The following is a 6,989-nucleotide window of genomic DNA, read 5'->3' as shown; positions in this document are numbered from 1 at the left end:
CCCTATTAAAAAATTAAATCCTTACAGATAAAGCTAAAGTACTCTATAATGACCCACTCCCATTATATGTATTGTTCACCAACTTGTTTTTTTTCCTACTCCTCTCTGTTATGTGTATCTATCCATACCAGAACATAAAGATTCACCTCATTCTTTTTAATTTCTGCATATTACTACATAGTATGGCTATGCTACAGGTTTATGTGGACATTCTGTTATTAATACTAGACTAGATGATACTATGAAGGTATTTTGTAGATGAGATTTATTATCTATAATCAATTGGCTTTAAGTAAAGGACATTACCCTCCATAATGTGGGTGGATCTTTTCCAGTCAGTTGAAAGCCTTAAGAGCAAAAACTGAGGTTTCCTGAAGAAGAAATTCTGCCTCAAGACTACATCAACTCTTGTCTGAATTTTGCAGGCCTGCCTTACAGATTTCAGATTTGCCAGGCACCACAATGACAGGAGTCAATTCCTTAAAATAAATTCTTAAATATATGGGTACGTATATCCTATTGGTTCTGTTTCTCTGGAGAATCCTGACAGATACCATCATCTCCTGATTTTTGCTTTTACAAGCATTGCTACAGGGATTATCTTTGGTAAAAATCTTTGGTTGTGAACATGTGCAAATATTTCTCTAGGATAGATACCAACATATATTATTTCAATGATAATGTTAATTGCCTCCCATAATGGACATTATCCATTTATTAGTCTGACTCTCACTAGTTCATAACTTCCTTAAGAAAGGAGCATATCTTATGGTATTTGTACAATCAGGCCTAGACAGAGCATGGAATATAGTATGTGTTTAACAAAGACTTGTGAATTGAATGTGCCTGGCTTCTCCCATTGAAACAATGATTTTTTCTCACTTCCCAAAAAGCTTCTTTACTTCTCTTTTTTCATGTGGCATTAATCCAATTATCATAGTAGTGCTTATGCAGAGGCCTTCAAATCTTGAACTGGGGTTGCTTAAGAGACATCTGTTATGGCCATTTGAGCATGGTTTTGAAGCTGCCACCATCTTTAGATTATCATTTCTTCATGATTTGTCCTATGTCCTCAAAGGACAAATCAATTCCGTTTACTGCATCCAGCCTTTTTAGTAGATGTGCATCTCTAACTGTCTTACTCTGGCCTCCTCACTGAATGTAAGATGTCAGATGATCCAGATGATTGCTAATTTTCCAATAAATTTTAATAATTCTTTGTTCTTTGTCTATCACTTATCTCCCCCACCAGACTTATAGCAAGTAATAATTAGAACATACTCTGAGACTTTCAGATAATGGTGCTATAGATATTGCATAAGACAACTGCAGAAACGTCCTATTCGTCAGTTGGTGAGTGTTCACATGTCCATTACACTATGTCCCTTTATTCCAGAGACTGTATCACATGCTGTTTTTATCTGTAGCTAATATGCATGCTAGCTACATGTGGGTTGAATCAGTTAACTAGATATCACAATGGTTGTTAAATAGATTTGACCCATATTATGAAATAAGTAAATGTTATGAGATTTGTTATAGGAATTGGCTCATGCAACTGTGGGGATGAGCAAGTCAGAATTCCATAGGGCAGGCCACAAGCTGGGAACTCTGTTGAAGATTTTCAATGACTTCTTCAGGAGAAGCTAGACGGCTGAAGTAGAGATGGAAATTCTTCCTTCTCACTGCTGAAATTATCTGTTCTCCCTTCAAATGATTGGATGAGACTTTTTTCATGCTGAAGGCAATTTCCTTAATTGATTGCAGATGTAATCAGACATAGATACAATCAACTTATTGATGACTTAAATCCACAAAATATCCTCACAGTAACAATCAGGCCAATGCTTGCTTGGCCAAACATCTGGTAAACCATAACTTAAACAAGTTTACGCATGAATTTAACCATCACTTACTGTGCTAAGTTATGCAATGTTCTTTATTTCAATCAGTGACCCAATGCCTTTAGTGAGTGCCCAGTTTGTGTCAGTCACTGTTCTAGGTGATGTTGATGCAGTAGTGAACAAGACAGATATTGTCCCTACTATAATGGGGATTTTAGTCTAGTTATTTCACAGAAGTGAGATTTGCAAGGGGCAGTGATGGTGAGGGTCTTCTTCCTGCTCCACCGGAGCACAAGACCCTTTCACTTCACTCTGTACCCTTGGACAGACTTTATTGCTATGCCCAGCTGAAGACCTGATGAAAGGGCATGCTATGTTTGTTCCCATCTCTGGGCCTCTGCTTGTCTTTTACCTTTACCCTGTTCTCCTGTGTTTATTTTTGACAACCTGATTTTTCAAGATTCAGCTTCAGTTCTGCCTCCTTCCATCCTCTTATCCATCTTTGGACCTAACTTATGAGCACCCAATTAAATGATGACAAGCTATTTCAGAGTTGGCCATATTGTCTCACTGATAAGACTCTAAGCCCTAGAGGGCTGATTCCACATCTTCTGTTCTCTAAACTATGAGGCACAGAGCAGGCAATCAATAGATAATTTTGCTAATTTAGATCAGCATCATTTAAATACCATTCATGAAGAGAAGAACATGTGGGAGATGCTGGAGTTTTGCAAGTTAAGTCAAGCAGTGTTTTGTAACATTTTATTTCATTCAACATTTAATTAATATTTATTGATCATCTCTGTGTGCCATATACTGTGCTGGATGAATAAAAATGGTCCTTTTTCCTCAAGGAGCTCATAGTCTGGTTAGACAGCATAGAGGTTCACAGATGAATACAACACTGTATGATAATTGCTATAATGGAGGTATGTCTGAGGTACCATGACAGTATAGAAAGGTTGTCCTCAATCTACCTGAGGTCTGGAGAGTCTTTACAGAGGAAGTCAGGCTTGAGATGACTTTTGATTGAGACATAGGATATAAGCCATATTTGGCTTATTGTAGACGTTGCATCTTTATTACCTGTAGGATTTCTGACCAAACCAAAAGTTAGATAACTTTTATCAACTCCAATCTAATGGGAAGGATATGCAGCCCTTTAGGATGTGTTTTGGCTCTTCTTAGGCCATTTAGTACCCTCAATGTAGAAATGCACTGAGTAGCCAGAAAGAGTTTTGGCATTTCCAGAATGTGAACAATCTGACACTTCTCAGAAGAATGAGGCCCTTTGGATTAGGTGCCAGTTTAACATAAAAACTGCTTTAAATCTACAAAGTACACTTATAAAAGCAAAGTGGCAGATAGACTACAGTGTATTCAGCATCTAAGGTTGCTATTGCTTGGCTAACTTCATTCCTCTTATCACACACCTCTAATGCTAAATAATCATAATCAGTCCTTTGTCTAAGAATAAATGCAATTACTAACTATACAAAGTAAGGAAAATTAAATTGGCTTAGCTGAAAGAACACAGAACTCTATTAAATTCTTAACTTATTTCTTGGCTGCATGCTTTTCAATAGTCTATGTACGTTAACTTGTGGAGAAACTGTTTACTTTATATCAAATGCTTACTTAGAAGCATTGCCCAGAAAGCAACATTTTGGAGTTTAGCTGAAAGAGTAGGAAGCCTGAGCCCACACTTCCAAACCTTTGGGAACTAACACCCTACCTACTCTGGAGGTAGTTCAACTTTTGTTAACGTATGAAATTGGCTGTTGGGTTCCCAGAAGCAGCAGGATGATCAAGAGAATCCAAGAAAGAACTCCAGTTTTGGCTGGACTTGTGGTTGGGAGTAATTAAGGTCTGATTCCTACTGGGATCTCATCAATGTAATTGGGCACCTTCAACTCCAAATAAATCTCACACTCACTCTGACTATCTAATTCATCCCAGAAAGCCTTGGCCACAGAAATGTGCTTTTGAATCACATTTGCAAATCACCTATCTGGCTCTCTGTTCCCAGAGGTCTCTAGTGCTTACAGTTAAGGACATTTTTAATCACCTGCAAGTTTAGCCTTGCTCCAGACTCTGGGGCCAGTCCTGTCTGAGATAACAGGTATTTGAGGTGTTTCAGAGCAGTAGCTTAGCTTCCCAGGAATCAGATCTGATCATATTTGACCTTGTCTATTAGTCTAACAATTTGTATTTTCTTATGTCCTTGTGCCAAAGAGTTATTCTTTGACACCAGTCCTTGTAACTGAGCTTGTGTGTTAGAGGCTCTGCCTTAAATTCTTTGGGCCTGGGACTCAGCATTGTTCTCTCTCTGGCCCTCTTGACTTTAGAGCTCTACCCAGAATTTAGTCCTTTAGGTTACTTTTGGATAATTGTTATCAGACAAACAGTTCTTGGATGCCTAATGCTGTGACCCATCTATCTGAAGACTAATCATGGTCTTCCAACTTCTGGATGATCTTCCTTCTGACTCAATCTGCTGCCCCATTCTTCTGGCTTTGTGTCTCTATTCAAAGCCACATCTGAAATCTTGAGTCCCTGTGGTTTTACCTCTTTTTCTTTATGCTCAAAGCCACAGAAACTTTGTGTTTTTCTGTGCCTCTTAGTAGCTATCACCACTGGAGTTATCTCTCGGGATTTGTCTTTCTCTCACAGACAGGCTAGGGAATGATAGTCTTACCAGCCCACACATGGCTTGGAGACCTCAAAGACAAATCCACAGCCTGAGTCCTTTAAAAGGCTTTGGCATTTAATCATGGGAAAACAAAAATAGGAGGTTATAAAGGAAAAAAGTTTTATAGTCTTTCTCTCTAATTACAAATAAATTTGTTGGGATATTACATTGATTTATGACTTTTTCTTTTATTTGTCCCTATATTTTTGTTTTTACCATATTCCCAGTTTATTCTCCCGTTCTCTGTTGGACAAAATTCTTGCTTATATGAAGGTCCCTTATCCTATAAAGTTTAAATGTACATTTGTTACTGATTCATTTGTTCATCCATTCAACAATTTTTGGTGCCTACTATGTGCTAGGCACTATTCTACACATTAGGGATGCAGTGTTGAACATGGAAGATCATGCTCCTACTCTCATGGAGCACATGTTCTAGTTTGGAAAAGATAAGCAATGGGTATATAAAGAAACATAAATGTAAGAAAATATAAGATGATAGTAAGTGATATGCAGTGAATTAAAAATTGGTAATGGGAGAGCGACTAGATACTTAGCTTTGATTAAGTGGTCAGAGACAGCTTTTCTGAGAAGGTGGCTTTTAAGTTGAGACTTGAATGACAAGGAGCCAAGAATGTGAAATTCAGGGAAAGAACATTCCAGCAAAAGAGAACAGCTGGTACAAATGCTCTAAGATCGTAGCAAGTTGGTGAGTTTGAAGACAGAAAGAAGGGCAAGTTGGATGCAATGCAGTGGGTGAATGGGAGGAAAGTAGTATGAATGAGGTTACAGAAGTAGAATAAACAGGACTTGTCCATGGATTGGATGAGGGGGGAGATGAAGGAAAGAGCAGATCAAAGATGACTCCTAGATTTTGGAATGACCATTGAGCATATGGTATTACATCTTTCTGAAAAGGAGAGTACTAGTGAAGAAACAAACATGTTTGTTTAGAGGTTGGGAGAGGGCAGAGGGGAAGGGAGTGAGAGTGAGAGTGAGAAACAGAGAGAAGAATTATTTATAGACATGTTAAGTTTGAGATGCCTATCATGTCCCCAAGAGCAGATGTCAGGGAGTGGCTTCAGACTAGAGATATAATCTTGAGAATCTTCAATATTAATTATGTTTAATTATGAGAGTGCATAGAATTTCTTAGAGGTATTGCAGATAGATTAGAGAATGGTGCCTAGGACTTAGCCCCAAAACACTAACTTTAAGAGGTCTAACAGAAAGACCCAGCAACAGAAATTGAAAAGGAGCAACCAGTGATATAGGAGGAAAACCAAGGGTAGATATCATGGAAGATAAGTGAAGAAAAAGAAGCTTTAAAGAGGAGGAAGTGGCTAACTATTTCAAAGGATACTGACAAATCGAGTAAGATAATTGCAAAAGTGGCCATTGTACTTCACTACAGCGGCATCATTAGCCGTTTTGAGAAGGGCAGTTTCAGTCATATAGTGTGAACAGAAGCCTGAGTGGGGTGGGTTTAAAAGAAGATGGGCGTCTTGGAGAAGGCACTCTAGGAAAGAGGAGGACCCAAGGCACTGTGGAAGGGGAAAGTGATAAGCTGCCCTTCATTGTCAGCCAGGGAGAAGGGCACTGCAATTCTCCCAACCAGCTACCTGCAATCACCCTGCAGCAGCGATGTCGGCCCCCGGCTTCTGAGGCCTGCGGGCCACCTACAAGGGGGTCCTCGATAAAGTGGAGCTGATGCTGTCTGAGAAACTAGGGCCTCTGTACAACCACCTGGAAGGTACCAAAACAGTATTTTTGGGGGGAGGGGCAATTATGAAACCGGGATTGGTGTATGCTGGATTGGCTGACATGGCCAGACCTGCAGAAAAATTCAGCACAGCTCAGTCTGCTGTTCTGATGGTGACAGAGTTTATTTGGTCAAGATTCTCACTTGTTGTTATTCCAAAAACTGGAGTCTCTTTGCTGTTAATTTTTTTATGGGGGCAGCAGGAGCCTCTCAGCTCTTTCATATTTGGAGATATAACCAAGAACTAAAAGCTAAAGCAAACAAATAAAAGAGTTCCTGGTCACCTGAACAATGTAGATGTGGACATAATCACTGGGACCCAGTTGATTTTTTATTCGGTTTCTGAAAAAGGTGATGTTAACTTTCAGAGGGCAAAAAAATTCTGTTACTGGTAGCTAGTGCTTGATTCAATGGAAAAAATAAAGCAAACGTTTAATAACAGTTTCTTAACATATGATTTACAGAACTTGCCTATGGATATTAGTAGCATTCTTTCTACCATTTGCCTACAATGAATAACAGAATCATACCTGCTCATGCATACCTTTGGCCTCCTTCTGTTCTGTAAGCCAAAGTGTATATATATATGAGAGCACACACATTCAAAAGAGTTGACAGATAGCTGAAAGATTGAATAATCTGTTGTACAGCAAAGGATGATCAAGTAGCTATAAGTGAAAGAAATAGAGCT

General features: G+C 38.8%; 1 pseudogene; it reads left to right on the top strand.

Moving 5' to 3' along the window:
• Positions 1-6,180: 6,180 nt before the first annotated feature.
• LOC119522014 lies at positions 6,181-6,566 on the top strand (annotated as a pseudogene).
• Positions 6,567-6,989: the final 423 nt, after the last annotated feature.

This window comes from Choloepus didactylus, chromosome X (assembly GCF_015220235.1).
Source record: "Choloepus didactylus isolate mChoDid1 chromosome X, mChoDid1.pri, whole genome shotgun sequence".
NCBI lineage: Eukaryota > Metazoa > Chordata > Mammalia > Pilosa > Megalonychidae > Choloepus > Choloepus didactylus.
Note: the sequence above shows the minus strand (reverse complement) of the source record. Positions and strands in the feature narration are given on the sequence as shown.